Here is a 23184-nt window from a genome sequence, read left to right as displayed (position 1 = left end):
ATTCCCAGTATCAGTTTACTTCGTTTGGTCGTCTATAAGATGCCGTCCTGAAGGTATGCCAATCCTTAATTGGCATAAGGCCGCAGTGCCTATTTTAATATACATAGTGTAATAGTTTAAGGTTTAATGATTGTAAATCTAAGAATCACGTTAAATACAGGTTAATAATCATGACAGTCAGAGCTATTCTTGAGACAATAAGAGATGATCAATTCTCGGAAAGCAACACCATATATTTAAATTTGTATTCGAACTATTTATATATGAGGCTGGTTCGTTTACATTTAGTTAGGCGTACCCATATCAGGGGCATGATAACTAAATTTTTATTAAATTTGAATTAGGTACTAGAGATAATAGAGTCATGTCTAGTCTACGGACAGGTGGTGGCATTATGAACAGAGAGGACAATGGAGTCGCCTAGGTGTGTTTTATGATTGAATGAATAACGGTTAAATAATTGATTTCTCTAAAACATACACTTCTTGACAAGTAGTGCTAAAGTTTTTCAATTCGTGTCATTTGTCAATTTAATTAGGTCAAAGGTAGACGACCAACGTACAAAAACTACAAATTTAATATAATAAACAGTTGTCTAAATTGACAACATCACATTATATTTGCCTATTTATAATTTATGAACTATGTAGCCTGTGATGCAGGTTGTATACATATGTTGTTAGTAAGAAAATCGATTAAGTGTGAGAATTGTAAAAGAGATATAGAATAACATAATTATGAAACATAACATTTCCGACATGCCTATATTATTTGATTTTATAATTAATGTCTTATAAAATTTGAATTAATTAATTCAATCCTAAACTGTTTGTAGATAAGAACGACTCTATTTTCTTCTCTGTTCAGATTGCCACCATTACCATTATGTCCGCTAGACTATCATGTCAGTACATGTGATATTTAAATATGATGAGCAGGTTTCAAACTGAGATGTATTCATTATGAACTACATCTTTTTTTCGCGTTACTCGCTAATTTGACACGACATCTTATTTAAGACCTAGAGAAATAAGATAATTATATAACAATAGGTATAATTATGACACAAAAATGAGTTTACAATAAAGACATTGCAGCCTGTAAGGTTAACTAAATTAAACCGCAATATTATGGGCATTTAAAGTAATTTTTCTTTTATAGCACCTGCTTTTGAATTGAGGTAAAATATAACATTGTAAAAAAGAACAGTTATTAATAAGTAGGCACCAGCTTTGAATTTTTTTTAAGTATGTTTTAATTACCAGTTTGAATTCACACCACATAAAGATTAATGGAATAAAACGGTTTAAAATACAATAAATATTTCCTATTCATAAGACTAAAACTTTAGTTTAAAAAAATATGTCACAATCCTATAGCAAGAAAAGGATGTTTTATTTAACAAACCAATGTCATGAGACTGAGTTGATAAGCGCTGTAAATTCAAACCAGCGACAGACTGCATATAGGTACCTCAAAAAGTAGCCCTTTTAAAAATCCGACCCTTTTACTTGGAACTATAAGTACAAGTAGGTTATTGAATTAATACTTTTCTTCCAAACAGTTGGTAATATCATAGGCATAAGTACAACAGCCAAGCATTTTATTGGCCAGCAATGGCCATATCAACAGAAAGATCTACCTATCAAAATTCCTAAATAACTGATGGTACACACCATAAACTACAATGTAAGAACCAACCATTTAAAAGCACTTAAAACGTTACTATTCCTTGAAACCTATACTAGCAGATGTACCAGTGCCAAACCTGGATGTTGGGACCATTTAGACCTGTGGCATAAATTTTATGGTACATAATTAGTCAATTATACATTGCTTCGATGCGTTAACGCGGCATATTTCAGTGAAATGTATAGTTATTTGAACTATAAACTTTTTGTTTAGTTGTGGGACTTCTGGGGTTGCGTTTAATAGCTTGTCAATACATATTGATACTTTAGCCGTGGAAATACAATACATTGTATCGAATTGCAATAAAATAGACAGCAACAGACTGAAGAGGTGGCGAATGGCGCGACACTTCAAATATTTATGTTCTGTATGTGACAGCATCACGTATGGACAGTATACATGATGCTGTCGCATAGTCTACCTACTTCTATAAGCCTTGGAAATAGAATACATTTTATCGAATGGCAATAAAATTGACGGCAACAGACTAGAGACGTGGCGATGGCGCGACAGTTCAAATATTTATGCACTGTATGTGACAGCATCACTTATGGAAATTATACGTGATGCTATTACATCGTCTATCTACTTAGTACAGTAGGGGAGCCCGGAAACCTTGGCCAGGTGGAAGGCTTAAACCATTTAAATTATTTAATTTAAAAAATGACAAAAGTTAATTTTATAATTTATCAAAACTCCAATATCACACGCATACCAAAAAATAAATGTTTTGATTTAGGCACTTTGTTTAAGAAAATGGTCTAGGTAGTTATCCAAGTCTCCCACCTATGCAAGTCTCCCGGACTCTCCCAAAGCTTTACCCTTAAGGTGGTTCGATTTTCATACAAAATTCAATCTGCTTTAATTAAGGCACTACACACTATTACTACACAAATATTTGCTCATTTATCTACTTTCGAATATTCGTTTGCGCTAAATTAATAGAAAAACTTTGTTTCATACAGAAATCATACATAAATCAACGTAATTTTTTCATCAATTTTACGTATGTGTGTGTCACAAATGTCGTGTACAAATACGTTGCGTGCGGCGTTGCCACTCTATGACGTTGGCGACGTTGCCTGGCCGACCTGGCAGGATTTGCAGTGCCGTCATGTTTAGTGCATTTTTATTTGACAGTGTTGACACTGACACATAGAGTCATGTTTATTGTGACATCAATTTGTTTGTATAAATTGAAAATGATAGCAACGTCTAAATCAAGTTACAAAAATCATCGGTGTTCTGGTCCGCGAAAATCCAGAAAAATTCAGACTCAATTGAAGCGGAATTCATGATGGTGAAGTTTCTTAAGGTAGGTACAGTTTCATTCCTTCATTGTACATTGTAATTTTCTCGTGCCGATCTTTTTAGAAAATAATTCTCACTTCTTCCGTAATGGTAGATATAAGCAGTGAACAATACCTATATAATGTAATTATTACTGTTTTGGTTGCCGAATAGTCAATGTGTCACTAACTCTAGGTTTTTTTAGGTATTGTGCAAAATGAAGAGGCATTCTTGGAAATAAAATGTTTTCCTTCATTAGCCAGAAAAAATCAGGACATCCTCACTGCAATAAAGTAAAATAAAACATTTCCTGGGGATGAAAATTATGGAATTTTGTCTATGAATGAAAAACACAATTATTACTAGGTAAGTAAATGATAACTTTATTAGAATCCATATTGTTGCATCATCTTTCTTTATAACATTAGAGATTTTGTGCTATCATGATATTATTTTTCTTTCAAGTACAGGGACAACTACGGATAACAAATATGAAAAAATGTTATTTCATTTGTTGTGTGAATCCATCTACACCAACAAGACATCCACAGCTGGACATAGGCCTCCCCAGGGATCTCCACAACGACTGGTCTTGCAAGGCCGGCCAAAATATCGAGAAATAAATAATATAAATAAACATGATAAATATCCCGTTTTCTATAATAGTTATAATTAGAAGGCAATGTTGTTACTCTCTGTACCTACTTGAATCCAAAAAAAAATAAAAAAAAAGTTTTAATTTTATTTTACAATTACTACTTTATTATTAGTACATTACGATACAAGTGCGAAAAGTAGGAAATTGGCAACGAGTGGCGATAAATTGAAACACGACCGAAGGAAGTGTTTTAATCGACACGAGTTGCGAATTACCTTTTCGCACGTGTATTGTACAACGTTTTACAGTACATAATTATGCACGTATTGTACTAATTACCGCACTAGGGCGGTAACGTATATGTAGCACCATATGTACTAAAAAGTATTTTACAGTACATATGGTGCAACTTTCTCGCCCTAGTGCGTAAAGAGCACTTTTCATGCATATGTCGAAAGTTTAAAGGGCCATATGTACTGTAAAACGTTGTACGATACACGTGCGAATAGGTAATTCGCAACTCGTGTCGATTTAAAACACTCTGCGGTCGTGTTTTAATCTGTCGCCACTCGTTTCGAATTTTCTCTTTTCCGCACTTGTATCGTAAATAACTATTTCAAACTGCAAGGGTACGATGATAGATCTCAATTCAATATAATTTTGCAACATTTGGCATTATTAGGTTATAAATTGTATGGAGATGAAATCTATCATCGTACCCTTCCAGTTTGAAAAATACTAGAGGCTGGGCAGTAAGGGATTGCTTTACTTGTAGAACTATATTTAGCGCTTTAAAAAAAACTGATACCTGACACTTACAAACCTGGACTTCCTTGGGCTAGTGCTACTAAGAATCGTCAGTATTCTCCATCCTTTCTGAGTTGGAAGAACCCAAAAAGGTGAGATTTGTGAAAGTCAGGTTTTCAATATATGTGGCGTTTTCAACCAAACGGGTACCTACTTATTGTTGTCATATTTCCATAAAGCTTCAAAATGAAATCAACCTAATCGACAACCGACAATGTGGTACCTTTTAGTTCAAAACGTCACATATTTTTATAAAACGTTTTAAACAAATTTATTAATAATACTGAATATCTGGGAGAAAAAGAAAATATAAGTAAAAACTCAAAAATGCTCGTTTTGCCAGAGATTAGATCGAACCCCTTACACCAAATTTCATCGAAATCGTTAGAACCGTTTCCGATATCACTGAAATATATTTCGGTTATATCGGAATCGGACAAGAATTCGAAGAATAAAAGGTATAAGAAACATAAGATAACACAAAAAGGACAAAAAAGTACCCCTGACGTACCAGTCTCGAACCCGAATCCTCTTGCACGTATTTCCACGAACATACCGCAACGCCATTGCAGCATACTTACATTGCATGAAATTGTCTACTACAAGCATCACGGAAACACTGTTTGCATGTGTGAGTAATAGTAGGAAATAGCATGACAGAAACACTCTGTCGACTTTAAAAGTGTTTTTTGCACTAATGAAGTATTCAATGTTTATTATAATAGTTCAATATTTATGTAAAGAGTGCGCTAAACATACTTTTAAGTATACAGATACCAACACTATTCCACAAAAAAATTAAACCTGAAAATTTGCGAAAGTGACGCCATCTAGCGGGGTTTAAGCTTTGGGTAACCTAGTCGAACCACCTTAACTTTTTGGTTAAGAAATATATTTTACTCATAAGTAAATAAATATTTATAGGCGATTAGGTTCCGTAATAATTACCTAATGTTGTATGCAATTGTGAAAAATCAATACCATCTACCACTCAGGAGTAATTATAAATATTTTCTTAACAGATTAGCCCCCAGTAACTCGCAGTATCTTCAAATGGATAATTGACTAAAGAACACCTAAAACGACACACATTTCGTATGTTGAACTATCAATTCAAAAATTATTTGTAGAATTTTCCTCACAAAGTAACCCGTTTTCATTACAGAAGTGTAATTAAGTTTTTTCTAGCTTGTTATATCTTGATCAACCAGTTGGTTTAATTTTTCTAGAATCCTGTTAGTGCTAATGTCCATGTGCGATCACTTTTATTGGATTAAACAAGCACATTAACGCTAAGTAAATACAGTAATAATATATGATGCTTAAGTAACAATTATTGAAATGCTACCATAATACCCTTTTTTCACTAATCGCATCATCAATAAGTAGCCAAAAGTTCATGGTCGTATTCAATTCAAACACCTGCATTCATTTCATTTTTATATTATTTTCCTACTACGTTATGCAGTTGAAGCAATCAATATACGGCCTTATCACATGTAAAAATAAGTGCTAGAAAACGCACCTGCAACGATAAAATCTTGTTATTGTTACTTATACCTAATTGAAAGTTCACTTTCACAGCTGTTGCCTTTATAAGTGTTCACCGAGGAGAATTAAGTATATGTACCTACTCATTAGTTCTGATAGATCCGACGTCGATATTTAACTACTGTTGAGTGGTCAATTTATTAGGTCATCATATTGATATATAGAAGTAGTTAGGAATAGCATATGAGTTCCAGCTTCTGATGCACTTAAGTAATTAGCATATTAGTTATTACTATTAGTATTTCCTATACAGCCATGAGAGTAATATATTCACTGCTTTAAGCAAAATATGCTCCAGACGGATAACTGGAGTAAAATTTACTTACAGGGGTTATGCATAAATTACATCACACGAATTTCGTGATGACACCTGGTCACATTTGGCAACCCCCTTCCCCCCTGGTGTGACGTCACATAAAATTTTACGAATAAAAACGATATATAGTTAATATTGTCTTCGGTTACCGCGATAGTTACTCATGAAATAAAACTATGAAAACGGATTATGTCGCGTATATTGAATTTATAATACATCCCGACGTTTCGAACTCTTTACAGCGTTCGTGGTCAACGGGTGACTGAGGAAAACTACAAAATGCAAAAATACCCATATACTAAAAATAATGAACCATCATAGAATATAAACTTTAAGGCTGGTTGTACATGCAAAATCGGTTCATAAGGCTAGTTAAACACTACAATTATTTTCAAGTAAAGATATATATAAACGCGATAAAAACTACGCCGGCTCCAACCCTACACCTCGGACCCGAGAAGATTTAATTCCCATATGTTTTGAAAAGATGTGTCCCGCCGAGTTTGTTGCCGGTCCCATATTGGGATACCCTCCTACAATTTAGGAGGGAATTAAATCTTCTCGGGTCCGAGGTGTAGGATTGGAGCCGGCGTAGTTTTTATCGCGTTTATATATATCTTTACTTGAAAATAATTGTAGTGTATAACTAGCCTTATGAACCGATTTTGCATGTACAACCAGCCTTAAAGTTTATAATGATGGTTCATTATTTTTAGTAAATATGTGGGTATTTTTGCATTTTGTAGTTTTCCTCAGCCACCCATTGACCACGAACGCTGTAAAGAGTTCGAAACGTCGGGATGTATTATAAATTCAATATACGCGATATAATCCGTTTTCATAGTTTTATTTCATGATATATAGTTGTTATAGTTAAAAAAATGAATACAATATTTGGCTACAAATGAAGTTAGTGACGTCGCAAAGTTTGTGACGTCCCCCCTCCCCCGTATCGTCATGTCACATTTTCTGGACCCCCTCCCTTCCCCAAAACGTGTGACGTAATTAACGGAAGATCCCCAAGGCTAAGTAATCCTACCTATAAGCCACTTCCGCAGCACTACGTCCCTCCTTGATGTAGGTATTTTTAATGAAGGTTTTTTGTAATTTAAATTTTATGGATTTTTTTTCTTTACAATTGTAGTAAAAACACTGTACGATGCGGTCATGAGACTTTTCGAATCTTGTTGTTCAATAGGTATACTTACTTACTTCGAACATTAATTCTCCTGAGACCCAGAAGCAGTTGTTTTGTTTTTGAATTTTAGTTCAAAAAAGTGACGGAGTAAAATTGTTTAAAAATAACTCGTGATATCTCAAGTTAATTTACCCACGAACATATATTAAACTAAGCCATTTGAGCTACTCTAGTCGCATAAACCAGGGTCTATTAGAGATATAATGGCCCCTAGATAAGGTCTAACCACCATTACAACTTGGCTGTATAACAAGTCGTTTTAACTAAGACGACTTATACTAACTTGAGTCTTTTCGGATCTAAATTCGTGGTAGGGAGGCTTTATGTAGCTGAACGCGTAAATGACAGATTTAAAGCCTACTAATTAAGCGATCTGCGATATGGCGGCTTAACGTCGTTTATCTGATTTTGGGAGTTATTTAAAGGAGTTATAGTGTGGCGACTGCCATACAAAATACAAATGAGCCTAGCGGTGCCGATGGGAAGGAACACAACTCTTATGAATTCAGGGACAGTGAACCAAAGTATTATTTTCCTTTTTTACACGACATTATCTCGATTTTGCTTATATCGGAAACACCCGGAAGCACTAAATCTTTGTAAATACCACTTAAAACATCTACTATAAAAGTACAATGCCAAAGTAGATATTGAATAGCGAAGGTGTGGTTAAGTAATTTTGCTACTGCAAATCATTACTGGAAGCTAAAAGAAATTTTATATTATATTACTCAAAATATATATGAATTATTATTATTATCATCGTATGGCTTTATTCAAAACAAAATTAAATTAAATTTACAAAGGTTAATATTATATGTACATTTATAGCTTAATATCTAGGTTTGATAACCAATCCCTGGCATCCGCAGTTATTGTATGCAGATCCTTCATGTCTCCCGAAAAACGTCTCCTGGGGCATATTCCTCCACAATGTGCGCAGTTGGTTGGTCTGGCGCGCCACAGTCACAGTTTGGTGAGGGCTTGTAGCCCCATTTGTGGAGATTGTGGTTACAGCAGCTGACGTCTGACCTTATTCTGTTCAGTGTGACCCAGATCTTTCGCGGCTTATCTAGGCCGGGTGGTTCTTGTGTTGGGTTGATGTCGATGTTATTGGGGAGCTGAGTTTGTGTACTGTACGAGTTCCAGCTCTACGTCCATTCCAGGTTAACGCAGAAAGGTTCTGGGCCTTGGATTTGGGAATCTGACCAGATAGGTCTACGAGATTTGAGGCGCGTGTTGGGGAGGCTATCGAATGTTTTATTAATTGGAAGCATTCCTTTCTTACACTTCTCCCATTCCCTCCATATTAGGAGTCTTAAATAAAAATGCATGAAATAAATGAGGATAAGAAAAATAAAGTTAGTTACACCAGAGACACATTTAAATTGTAACAAAGTAACGCGGCGCCGTCATTTAGCGGATTAATTCAGTCGGATTAGTTCAGTTGTTACCACTGCTAACAGCTTGGAAGAACCTATAATCCCCTAGAGGCTGTTAAGCGAAAGCAACATAAGCAGGCATTCATAAGTATAGCAGTAAATACGTCGTTTATAATCCACCCCGGATGTAAATAGGTATTAAAAAATACATCCACACAAAAACGAGAACCACGTAAAAACAAGTTACGATGATAATGTATAGCATAGAATTTCCTCATCCTTCGCTCATTTCCCGCTTGCATTAACCAAAGCTACTTTACTCACGATTTTTATCAATGTGGGTTGGAGGTGGGATGAATGAGGGTGAAGAATCTGGCAACCAAACTACAAAGCCCCAAGCTATTTTCTTAAACGAGGAATAGTGCCTCATTTGAATGCAGGTACCTAAAGGGTACACATCTTTATCAAAACACTTTTTAATACCGTATTCTATGAGCTGCCGACTTCAACCACTTAACTTTGAAACGATTTGTAAATTTCAACCACGCGATAGTACTATCTTTATGGAAGGCCCAGAATCTTGTAATTATCTGCTTGCTGAAGATCTGTTCGTAATATAATTGGGTTCCAGCCAGCTTATCATTGAATAACGACTCGTAATATCAGCTTTCATTAGTTTACATTTTATCTGCTTATTAAACTTAGTACCTAACATGAATCTAGGTATAGAACAGCCTACCTGGAAATATTTTCTTACAACAATACTCCAAAATTCAGACATACACGGTAAGTCTCTTTATAAACTGTATTATTTAGATCAAACATTAATTTTAAAAATTTGTTAAGGTTTTGATTTTGTTTTGATATGACCTCCAATTCCAATGATGGTAAAAAAAAATTAATCGGAATTGATCTCTTGGAAAAATCCTTGTGATGTTTTTTATTGTAATCGTAATTGTTCAACGTATAAAACTAAGCATTGCAGATAAATTTCTCAATGGTGTAATCCTATTCGAGCTACCGTACCTTTGGTAAACTTTAAATGCCAATAATGGCAAAGGGCGCATACCTCGCCGGCCACCATCCTGGGCGGTCAGCAGGGCAACAATTTGTTGACATACTATAAGTTAAATTTAAATGACTTTTACTCGGTCACGTACTCGTGATAAAGTAGGTACTTGTGGTCGCGAAGATATACTTTAAATTAAAAGTCGCTAAGAGTACTGACTGCGCTAAGCCTGTTAATATTCGCGAAGGTAATTTACACCTTTGTATACAAAAACGTATACTTAGAAAGATATTCGAGTTTTAACAAGCCTTTGTTAATTAGTAATTGAGTCATTCATTATTAATAAAGTATAATTAGAGTATTATGTTTTCATCGTTTAAAAGATGATGTTATAAAAAAGTGTTTAAAACAATGACAATTGTATCGATGTTGATTTGAATATGTTTTTATTGACAGAAATAAATGCATATGCATGTATGCATGTATATCTGCATCATCATGTATAAATGCATATGCATGTATGTGGAGTATCAAAAATACTACACTTTTAATACTACAAAGTGTGCAGTCATGACGTTTAGTAGAGCTCGCAATCCACTTCTCTACGAGTATACTCTGGATACAGAGGCTATATCCCGTGTCAATTCCATTCGGGACCTTGGCGTTATCCTTGACTCCCGCCTCAACTTTCATGATCACATGTTGTCATTAGCGCGTGACTGCTATAAGAGGTTAGGGTTTGTAATCAGGAATTCTAGGGATTTTCATGACACAGGTACCATAAAGCTCCTTTACTGTGCCCTAGTGAGAGGCAAAGTGGAGTCCGCCTCCGTTGTTTGGAACCCTTATGAAGCATCTTATGTCTTACTTCTGGAGAGAGTGCAAAAAGTATTCTTACGGTTCCTCTATAAAAAAATGTATGGGTACTATTCGTTTTTATACCCAACCAAATTTTTGCTAGGCATACTGGGTTTCAACTCGCTGGGGGTAAGGCGTAACTTTGCACTTCTCACTACTGCTTGCTGTATCCTGCGCGGGGAGTCGGACTGTATCGAACTGGCGGAGCAATTGGTACGGTCTGTACGTTCCCTCGCGGACCAGAATCGATTTCAGACCTCGTGACCGTTGTCTCCTGGCAGTCCCGGCTTTGCGTACTGTATCGCGTAGGAATTTCCCTCTGGTTCGTTCCTTGCTCCTTTTGAATGCGCTACTTGCATCAGCCTCTCAGTGTGATTTGTTTGCAGGCAGACAGGTGGTTGTGCGTGATGAATGTTTGAGGTTCTGTGAGAAGATGGATGCACGTCCTTCAACTGTTTAAAATGTGTTAATTATTTATTTTTAAATGTTAGTATTTTAATTTGTGATTATTTGTATATTGTTTCTTTTTCTTTTTGTATTTTTTGTGTAAGTTAGCAGTGGTTTGGTAATTTACTGTCATGCTGTTAAACTTGTTTGATAAAAATAAATAAAAAAATTAAAAATATCGAATGAGTGCATGCCAAGCCAGTATATCAAGTTGTCAACAAACATGTTTTATTTAAATAAATAGTTATCCCAATACCCATAGCTGGTTGTATTTAATGTGGGTATGTGGTTATTAGTCCTTATTAAGAGTGCGTTTCTACCAGAGATGTGCGAGTATGCGTTGCGCGGGATGTGTTTTTTAAGAACCAATAGAATCACTTCAATTGTTATACAGTACATATGGTGCTACTTTCTCGCACTAGTGCGTCAAATAGCACTTTTCGTGCATATGTCGAAAGTTTAAAGGGCCATATCAAAGATAGATATAACTCCGTAATAGATGGATACAGTCTAAGGAAAAAACGTGCCTCGAAAATTAAGAAAATTTGATTCTCGCTCAGAGGGCGCTACTAGCTTTGGCCTACTGTCGTATAGATGGCGTTACGTTTGTTATTTAACAATTTTAACGCATATCAGTGAAAGAACATGGGTCAAAATCATAAAAATTATTAATGCAAATAAAAAAAATCATTTATCCATAATTCCATATATAAATACATTTTATCGTATTTTTATAAATCTTCATTTTTAGTTTTAAAGTGTGTCGATAGATGGCAGTGAATTTACTGTGGTTACAAAATTTACTATAGTATAAGTTACTCTAGTACCGCTCCAGTATAAGTTACTCTATGGCCATATGTACTGTAAAACGTTGTACGATACACGTGCGAATAGGTAATTCGCAACTCGTGTCGATTTAAAACACTCCCTGCGGTCGTGTTTTAATTTATCGCCACTCGTTCCGAAATTCCTCTTTTCCGCACTTGTATCGTAAATAACTATTCCACGCTCAGCGTGCAGTGATTCTATTGGTTCTTAAAAACACATCCCTTGCAACGCATCCTCTCATCTCTAGTCAAAACGCACCCTAAATGATTATGTCAGTGTCACAGCATTAATAGACGGCAAATCGGCTTGGCCAGATAATGGGCAACATGCATGAAAAATAGTTTAAGAAGTTTGTTCAATAAACACATTCAACAACACAAAATTAATCCAAGAATGTAAAATTTAAAATTTTTAGTAACATTTTCGTAAAGATATTTGAGTTTAAAAACGGAATTTTTTTATATTTGGCTACTTATCGATTATTCTTATTGAGTTTAGGTACACCAATATCACGACAATGTTTACAACAATAGTCTAACTGCTGAATAAAAAAGGGAATAGTTGAGCTTAATATAAAATCTATTTTACAACACAAAAGATATTTTAAATATTTACCCAGTTCAATCTGGCGCCGAGACAAATCAGTCAACGCCCTCGTCTTTACAGATGAATACACAAAATTGCGTATCTGAACTTTCTGGGTAAAGAGCGTCGTTTTGAACAGACAGGGTTAGATAATAAGGAATTTTCAATCCAAGATGCAATATTTTGATGAAAAGTGTGATGAACTGGGTGACTTTAGTAGAATCTCTTTACTTATTCCGTATCTCTTTATAAGATCGATCCTATCAATAGTTTATCATTATCAACTAAATCATCATCACAGGCCTTTGCGTCTATTGCAGACGATTAATGTATTGCTGTTTAGACAGCGGGTTAGGTGACTGTGGAGGCCGATACGTGATCATTGATCAACTAAATGGGACCATAATATTGGATTGACACTAAAGTTTAGTAGGGATAATTCAGAAGACTCAGAAGTCAAGGATTTCTGTGCCACTTCGTATCTTGTGACGGTGACAATTTTTTTTTGTTATGATGTTGGACTTATTGGAGGTAAATAAGCAGAGGAATCAACTGATGGTTAGCAATAATCGTCATGTATCCAAATCATTAACTTTCGTATAGTTCATAGAAAAGACGCCAGTTTATCCGAACATTTTTGGTAGGAATAAGATGAACAATGTAAACATATTTTAACGTCGACTGTACCTAGTGTAAAATAAGTAAGTTTCATCAATCAAGTGTAATCTCGCTTATGCAAGAGCAATTACTCGTTCTAGTTACTTGTTACATTTTGCACGGAGCTCGGCTTACCCGCTATCGGACATCTCCGCTCGCCCATCTGGAAACAAGGAAAGTATGTTTAATACCTACGTTATTTTCATTTTTTAAATTCAATTAAAAATATATAATTTCTATTTGATAATTATTTTACTTGGTCTGTTAATTGGAAAGTAAATTAAGCTTAGAATAAATTTACAAGTGGAAAAATTACTGCCTTGGGTGAGACTTGAACTCACGGCCTCTGGATAATACTGCAGCGCCCTGCCAACTGATCCACCAACACCAGGCGTGTCTCACTCCGCGATTTCGTCGCGTCGCTACAAGTACCTGCGGCCGCCTCAATTTTGAGGTTTTGCCATAGTAATTGCCGCACACCGCTATGGAATCGCCTGCACGCGCTTGCGCCGCCTACGCGTAGTAGTCGCGTTTTGTTAGGGAGTGAATCTTCTGTACCTAGTACTATTATATATTCTGTGCCAACACCTCATCCATAGCCAGCGAATCTTTCCACCATATGGGTTTTGGGGACACTAGCGACATCTACCGTAAGAGCGTTACACCTCTTACACTGCTACCGGAGTTCCAAGTCATATTTGGAATTCACCAGTTACGATACTAATTAAATAGCAAGACGAGCCCCATGTTCTAAGGTGCGAGAATAATCGAGTGTTCGGCAACATTTCGCATAAAGGTTACAATCGGATTGCCACTGCAGCAGCATTAAGATGATATTCACACAAAGTAGTGATAAATTCCCCGTTTGTCAATTTCTTGACTCGAAATTGAGGCTTGCGGTAGAATCTTTAATAAAACACTTTATTGTACTTTGTTTTCTGTTTATTTTAATATAAAGTATTTTGTAAATATTAATAAAATTACAGCATGATTTCAGCACATCAGTAAGAGGGATCTGTCAAAGTGACAGCCATAGACAAGATATTAGGAGTGCGTTCGAAAACGTCACTTCACTTCACTTGCATACATATAAAGAGATATCGTAGCGCGTGCTGCACTTCTGTCTTAAGAAAAAAAAAACGCAACTCTAGTTACAGAATAATCTGCAATCGGCACACACGCGTTGTCTCGTAAACTGCGGTGTTCGTGCGAATCGGCAGTTCTGCCTTAAGTTACGGCAAACGTAACGAGCGACACGCAAGAATCTAACACCTATCTGTAAGGGTGCCTATTTTTTAGATGATAAACAAGGTGATGGATGAACATATTCGCATAAGAAACTTTTACCTAGCGTTCTTGTGTATGTACAAAAAACTAAATCTAAAATACAATAAAATTACAACACTAAAAACAACATTGTATTTTCTTTCTCAGAAAACAATAAAGCCAACACTTTATTAACTCTACATTACTGTTCCGTTACTTCAATTTCGAGCCTCTTCCACAGATGAGATCTTAATACTATCTTCTAACTGCCAAAATCTCGTATAACAATATTTTACTAGCTACAATTTTCTGCCCTATTCCCATGAAATAAGGTGCAATTTTAAATAAATAGGGATTTAACAAATATGAGTTGATATTACGCTAGGATACGATCGAGCAAATTGCGCAGGCAGTTTTTTGCTCTTTTCTACTCACTGGTATTTTGTGGTACGGCAGAGGGTAAACTGTGAAATTCTTGGTTCAGGGTTACCACAAAAGCTTGTTAACAATACTAGGTAAATACTAAGAAGTTTTTAAAAACCCTAGTGTTGTTTATTTATTTATTATATTATTGGAATAATATTTGTTGGATTTTTCTATATTCTTATTTATTTAATCGTATGGCAATACAATAGTGTAAAAATAGAAACAGTATACTATTAATTCAAATAGTAGTCACATATATAAACTAAATTATTATTTATTTTAGATAAAAAATCGTCCCTTAATTAATTTTCTGGCTTTTGAGCTGTCCTATCACAAATGGCCATATTTTTGCTGCTATAGAATGTCATTTTATGCTATTATTAATATGATTTTGCTATAATTTTATATGTATACCGGTATTGAAAATATTACCAAATTATTGAGGAGATAGGTATGGTAAGTACCTAATGAATATTAAATTATTTAAAATTTTAACGACATAGACATTAAATAAAAAGTCTAAAAGAGTGAATTTAACCACTAGTCGGGCCGCTAAAAAGGCGCGAAATTTATCATTTTTACGAATGCCCTCACAATCTTCAGCGTCTGCGCCGTAAACAATTTCAAATTTGCTACCTTTTTCAGTGACGGAAACGGTAAGCAACCCTGGCATTGTGTAGCGAAATAAAGATGGGCGATTGGGCGCAATAATTTCATTCGCTTCTCGCCTCGGCCGCTCACGACGGCCACGAGCCAGATTGAAGCCTACGAGGTTCACCCGGTTTTAGGACTAGTAAAGTGTAACTTTTAACCATTGTTAAAAGTTTATAACTCCTCTTATAGCCGTCGTCCTTATAGTTACATGACCATGCTGTACATCATAGACACTTTTTTCTTTTGTTCATTTGTTTTCGTTTATTTCGACTTTATTAAGTAAAAAGAAAGAATCCCCTGTTCTGTTGTGTAAGGGCAATTTTACCATATGTCCTAAAAAATCGTTTGAGTTACGAAAACGCATGGAATTTTCATGATCATAACTCAACGGATAAGTATTACAAACACGTTTTCTTAACATTCTGTCTCATAAACTACGAGAATGGCTTCGCAACGTTGCGAATAAATAGGACATGGTTATCCCTTTCTGATTACCGCCTTATTTTATTGATAATACTAAATAAAATATAAATGGCGGCCCAAGCCCACAATCAGGTAGCGATATACCAGCGAGCATTCAAAACATCCATTAATTATATCAGAATAACAAAACCGATATTTATTGCAAACATTTCAAGCACAAAATAACCTATTAATATTGTAAATGATAACGATTTCGTTCGGGACGGCGCGTGAGCTGAATCAGAACCGGGTACAAATATTCTTCAAAAATACAGAAATATTAAGAATTCAGGGGATGTACCTACTTAAAATCTTTTAATGACAGCTCGTCAAGCGTATAATGATATAGATACCTTAAACGTTAAAAATATATAAAATAAAACTATGAAAACGGATTATATCATCGGGATGTATTATAAATTCAATATACGCGATATAATCCGTTTTCAGTTTTATTTCATGAGTAACTATCGCGGTAACCGAAGACAATGTTAAAAATATATATTTTACAAAAAACGGTGATTTCACCTCCCATCTATCAAACTGTTATTATTCCTTTCGTCCCATCCAAGGACGAGTATCAGGTACATACATTTCATTATCTATGACTGACTTTTTCAACTTTTTTTTTAAGTTACATACTTGAGTAACGCTCATTAGCATAGTGCATATGACCATTACGTTTTGATATTATCAATAGACTTTGTTACCCATAGCCAGGCATCGTAAACTGCGAGCGAAATCCATTTAAATGACGTATGACAACCAGTTAGACGTATGAAAACCCTAGTACTTTAATGGATTTCGCTCGCAGTTTACGATGCCTGCCCATAGCGGTACGAGATAGAACCTTGTCAACATGACGGTAATATAAAAGGTTTCCTATTACTAATTTTTTTTATATTATATTCAGCCTTCAGTGTGATTGGAAATAGGTGAAAAAATGTTCTGTTAGGGTTAAAATTCATTATAGTTACCACGTTCTGATCTAACCCAATCAACCGGGGAGCAACACGAGTAGTACGGCGAGTTATAAATCGAGTGACCTGCGCGAGAGTCGGTCTTTTTGCAAAGGTTTTCAATTTGTTCTCGTTCGCTTACTCGCGTTTAGCACGGATTATGCGATACTTAATTTCATTTCATTTATTTACAAATAAGCTTACAGCCTATAACCAAAGCGCTTATATGTTAATACATTGTTGCGGCTAGCCGAGGGAATAGTAATTATGTTTTTTTTTGTTTTTCTTTAGAATTACTTGAAATATATTTTTAAGTACTCCATCAATTCCTCAAAGATGATTTAAAAACGAATAGGTAGTCAAAATAAAACATATTTAGATCCATTACGAGGATCATCCATAGGAGTAGTATTCGCAGCACAGGCCATAGTAAAAATACTCTAGTCCGATGAACCCGCCGCCTGAAAGCCACTTCCAAGTTACGCTCTTATTTTAAAACGATAATGTTTAAATTACATGACATTTGGCATATCACTACTCGCTCTAATTTCCTTGTATTACAATATTTTACAATGTCAAAAAAAAACAGTGAATTTTATTCTCATGGAATTAATGTAAACAAACAACTGTCACTATCAAAGTTTGTCAGGGGTTCTTTAAGTAAGGGCTCGCAGAAAAAAATAAATGTAGGTAGCAAGAAAATGACGGAGTTTTGCGGTAGCATACGTACCTATAGCTATGCGTATAAAAAGATTTCTTATAAATATTGAAAATATGGACAGTTTAAGTACCTTGAATGCTGCAAAAGTTCTTTGTCACCGGCCACACCTTTGTTTACTTTAATTCCGTGAAATAGTGATATGATCATTAAACAGAAAGATTGATTTTTGATTCGGAGACAGAATGCACACTTCATCCTGTACATAAAGCCTCATTCACTGGACAACAATACTACTTTCCTGGCGTGAACGTGAACTAGACCGCCCCCTCGGTCAACCTTCTCGCGTTCACAACGCCCAGCTATTTCGTCTTTGAAACGGTTGCAATAAACCTTATTACTCGCCGATATCTGTATACAATCACAGCTACCTGCCTAAGATAATGCTTACTTGCTTTCCACTCAGCAGGCTCTTATTTTCAGGGTTCGGTAATCAATAAAAAATATATTACTTTCGTTACTTGACTTGACCGTATTTTGCTTTAAAATTCCTACTAAACATAGTTTTTTTATATTTAGATATAGATGCTGTCTCGCTCCAACCTATGGTTATCGCCTTAGCTGAAGCCAGTCGCGCAATGTAGGCCAGCGCGTTATAATATCGCCAGAAAGGACCTAATATTTGCTAAAGATAAACATTTTAATTTGTAAAACAAAATAGGGTACCTCTTAAATAAATGTATATATTGACGAAGAAATCGTGCTTTGCTCCAAATCCATATTTTTTGGTCATTAAGACCATGGTGTTCTAGGAAACAACAAAATAATTCTTAAAAACTTATATAGATGTACTAAAGAAAAAGTGACAAAACCCTCCAGTGCCGGAGACCTGATCAAAACCGGCGCCTTCAGCTTACGCAGCTAGCGCCCTGGACCTTAGGGTGCCTTAGGCTACCCCGTCACGGTGGTACCCGCCTTAATTTATCTAGTAAAAAAAATTTGATTTGTTTTCAGTTGTAAATGGTAATTGTTGTAAAATTAAAATTTAGGAAACTTTCGCTCTAACGCACTGTTTTTTTATTTTGATAAAATGCCACGGATAACACGATCTACGTCAAAGCGCAAATTCTAAAGTCACACATGAGTCATTAAAGTTCAATTTCGAATGTTTTAGCATCTGTATAATAAGTCCTTACGGTTCTGTGGCCATGAAATAAAGATGTCTTAGTCCTGCGCATCGGAGCAGTAATTGGCAAGTTAATTAATATGGGCAGATTGCGCATCGCTTGTTGCCTGGAGGACGATAGCGGTAAGGTCACACGACCGCTATTGGGGTCCATCGGGATACATTATGGAGATTAAGTAATGGGTATTGGATTAAGTCCGGTCAGTGTACGTACCGCTATTCATGGAAAATGTAGCCTGAGGAAAATGTAGAGAAATACGAGTGATAATCAGATTTACAATCATTTCACTGAACTTAAGACGATTGGCGATTTCCAGTTGTAATAGGAGCCTCGCTTAGTGTGAGACAGAATCTAAACCACAGCAACACCATAAAAACAAATACTATCAGCAATTAAACGTATCAATACAATAACAGCGACGAAATATTATATAGACGAAGCTCTTAGTACATTTTGCACTTCAAATATACTTTTGATCAGATACCGCAATGTAAATTGCATGCAAGTTCTTGCTAGTCTAAAGTGTCTAAACCTCGCTTTACCAGGCGTGGCTCACTCCGCGATTTCGTCGCGTCGCTAAGTTCATGCGGCCCACACCAATTTTGGTGTCTAGAGCCATAGTAGTTGCCGCGTACCGCTACGGAATGGACGCCTGTTCATGCTTGCGCCACCTAGCGGTCATATCTGTCGTAATAGACGCGGTTAGAGAGTGAATCGTCTGATACCTAGTACAATTTCCCGGTAAAAAAAAAGTTGTGATTGGTCACTAAAAGTTTTGATTGGCTAAAATAAAATTCTGTGTGTCAAACATCTTCAACGTCATTACAATATTCGATTTATTCAAGCTGCGCACAGTGCAGTTCAGTCGCTCGCGGCACAATACACGTGGGATCAATTTTGAGTTCTAGTCGAACTTCTATAGTAATTCTAGTTCGTTTTACAATAACATCTAATCAACTGCCTGAGTCAAGTGGTAGTTGACATTATACGTATCAGATTAAATATTTCTCTTAATTTTTGACTTATATGATAACCCTAAGTCCACGCAGCAGGCCAGCTTAAGGGTCTCCGGCAAACTCGGTTCTCCATACAAACGTAGTTACGCTCTAATTTTAAAACGAGTAGCTAGTTTGCTCTGAAAGCTTGCTTTCTACTTACAATATGATAAGGTATATCTATGTCTGTAATTAATTTATGTAGCTTCAGATACAATAGTAAAAAAAATACAGCGAATTTTAGTTTTTCATACAAAACCTATTTTTGCTCTATTTCGTTTGTTTTATAAACTGGAGCTATATAAAGTAATTACAGACCTAGATATACCTCATGTCATTGTAAGTGCAAAGTTTCATTACAACTCAAAACGTATTTTTAATATGAGAACGAAACTCCGTTTGTATGTGAAGGTGAAATTCGGCCGAGCTTGCCGGGGACTTAAAATAAAATTAGAATATTCTCACGACTCTACCGACTCCAGTGAAGAAAGGTCAACAGTAGGCAAACTGGAGTGGAGTGGCGATGTAATTATAACACTGAATGAAAGCCCCGAACGGCAAAAACGGATGGGCCGGACAATGATGCAGTGGAGTCGTTATATTTAAACGATACTATTTTTTTTTCTTCACAAAGTTTAGACTCAGGGACAACAAGCATTTATGTTAAGAAAACGGATAATATAGTGAATAGTCGTCGTTAACAAACTCTTTTTAATCTAATAGTTCTAGTAAAGGCATGAAGTTCCTATGTGCATCTTTGCCTACGTTGTGGGCCTGCGTCAATGCACAGGTTTTAACGATAGACATTTTTTGTCTGACCTTCCCGTCGACTAAAGTGAAACAAGGTCTTAATTTAGATTTATTCCGGCTTTCTCATTATTCCTTCAATGAAGAGCAACTGGTAAATATCAAATATGTTTCATAAATTACCGTTTCAATCCTACTCTCCAACATCAGAAATCAACACAAAATTTGCATCAAATTACTTCGCCACTATTGTGGATAAAATGAAACTTTCTCTTCGGTTTTGAAAGATAAAGAAGGTCTTTATGAGCTTGTGGTGAAAATAAAAATGTAACATAGTGCGTTTAAAATTCACAGAGGTAGTTATTCATTAGGCATAATAATTATGATGTTTTCTCAGACTAACCTATCTGTTTATCTCTACTCTTGCTCAAATCATTCCCGCACCGAAAACCCCGATGTATGCAAATAAGGAAGTTACGTTCCCGTTCTAACTTTGAACCGCTCTCCTGCAAAATCCTGATTTTGCACTTGTGCTTGCCTCGGTATACTTAGGAGGTATCGTTATTAAAACTTAAAAACACAGCGACTCCACGCCTCTCCACGTGCCTACAAAAAGTGCGATTTTATAATGTTTTTCGTGAACACAAAAAGCCTAGCATGAAACTGTCGGATCATTGTGAGATTGAAGTTTATTCGGTCTACAGTTTCACGGAAACGAGGTCAATGGCCTATCTGTCCTGTGCGTCGAGACGGACGCCAATTCGAACTTTCATTTTGATATCAAAATTATGTAATTTTGTTATCTTTCGCGCGTGTATTTAGGTCGTACCGTACCAATTGAAAACAAAATAACAACATTTTGATATCAAAATTTAAGTTCGAATTGGCCTCCAGTCCATTAAGATGTTCGTGAGACTAGTCATATTTTAAATACGTGGTTATATATTATGGTGACTTCAATAAAATTGGAATGTCACGAGCTTGATTCCTTATTTAACTTATTTTATAAAGCTAGGTCCTAAATTCTGCATGCGAAATCGTCTGCGTAAATAAATCGTTAAATTGCGTTAAAATAAATATAATAATAAAAAATAATAAAGATAATATTATATTTTCGTATTTATCTACTTATGGGAAAAAAGTGTCCTATCTGGATACCAATAACACCCGAATATGAAATGTGTCATAACTAAGTGGGCATATGGTGGCCACGCCACGGTCTGTCACTGGCGAGTCGAATATACCTTCTGTTAATTTTTATACATATAAGATATTTCAATGGAAAGGTTTGTTATTTTCGTACTTCTTATTAGGGATTGAATAATAAATTAAGATTACCATACCTAATATAAAAGCTCCAGCCTTCAATATTAATAAAGCCATCTACAATTTTGCACGCATCTCAATTTTCAAACTGGTAATTTAACTTGATTGACATTTTATACCTTAATACAAAGATATAAGAGTTATAATCACCTAAAATATCGAAAAGAATATGTTCCGGTCATACTTTAAGTTGAACATTATTTGTAACTTTATTTTGTAAGTGGCAGAGTGCATATTGGTTGATTTAAAGGACGGTATAGTATGTCGTGTGTAGAGGTAGTAATTATGTAAATCCACACCGTTGCTTATGATAATCTCGGAACGATTCGATTTGCTCTGCCAATGTGACATGGTATATCTACGATAATGTCATAATACGAGGTTCGTGGACCTATGCGGATGCGTACAGTCAGTTACAGAGACAAATGTACAAGAGTACATGTCAAATATGAAAAGTGCGACCAAAAGCATTGACTTATTATTACTATAGAGACGACATACCAAACAATGAAAATTAAGTCGCGTCGTAAGCGCCGTAAAATTAATGGCATGTCGTTGACGTGATTGCGTAAATTCTTTGTTTTTGTAACAGTAAGAATATTCCAAGATAGAATCACCCACCGTATCTCTTGAATACAACTTTTCGTAGTTTCGAGTCCGCAAACTAAGTTTTCGTATATTCAAGCGGCCGCTCTGAAGCTCAAAAGTGGTTACGTTTTTTCATTTGTTATCTGCCTCTTTCGCACGCATGAAATCAATCGCACTCATGAAATACCTATAGGAATATTTCATGAGTGCATAAGATTTGTGTAAAGGTGGCAATGCCATAGCAAATTCGCGTATACCAGTGACAAACAAATGAATACCTATGAAATAAAACTAATCCGTTTTCATAGTTTTATTTCATGAGTAACTATCGCGGTAACCGAAGACAATATTAAATGAATACCTACTTTAATTTTCCGCTTTACCCCGAACCTCGATTTGCTGATGTCCCCTTGAGGTAATGAGAGGAAATCCGGTAGCACCCGTGGCTATTCATGAGGATTCTTAAATGTAAGCACCATGTGGTCGTCAACAATCTTGTAATTAACTGATTACTCTACAGGTACACACCTACCGCAACCGCACCATCGAATACAGTTATAATTAGCACGAAGAACATCGATATTTTTTTACAGGAGCTACTTAATTGATCTCGTGATCGTTAACTATTTATCCTTAAAAAACGATGGAAAAACAGTGGCAATTAATTTAAAGATTTTTGTGAGCTATAGTGAGCAACG

General features: G+C 35.6%; 1 protein-coding gene across 1 annotated transcript in view; it reads right to left on the bottom strand.

Moving 5' to 3' along the window:
• Positions 1–469: 469 nt before the first annotated feature.
• LOC134744195 (uncharacterized) overlaps positions 470–23184 on the bottom strand; it is a 213692-nt gene continuing 190977 nt past the window's right edge. The window contains exon 5 of the mRNA XM_063677915.1: positions 470–481. The gene's annotated coding sequence lies outside the window, so the exon portion shown is untranslated. The remainder of the gene's footprint in view (positions 482–23184) is intronic.

Source organism: Cydia strobilella, chromosome 9 (genome assembly GCF_947568885.1).
Source record: "Cydia strobilella chromosome 9, ilCydStro3.1, whole genome shotgun sequence".
NCBI classification, from domain to species: domain Eukaryota; kingdom Metazoa; phylum Arthropoda; class Insecta; order Lepidoptera; family Tortricidae; genus Cydia; species Cydia strobilella.
Note: the sequence above shows the minus strand (reverse complement) of the source record. Positions and strands in the feature narration are given on the sequence as shown.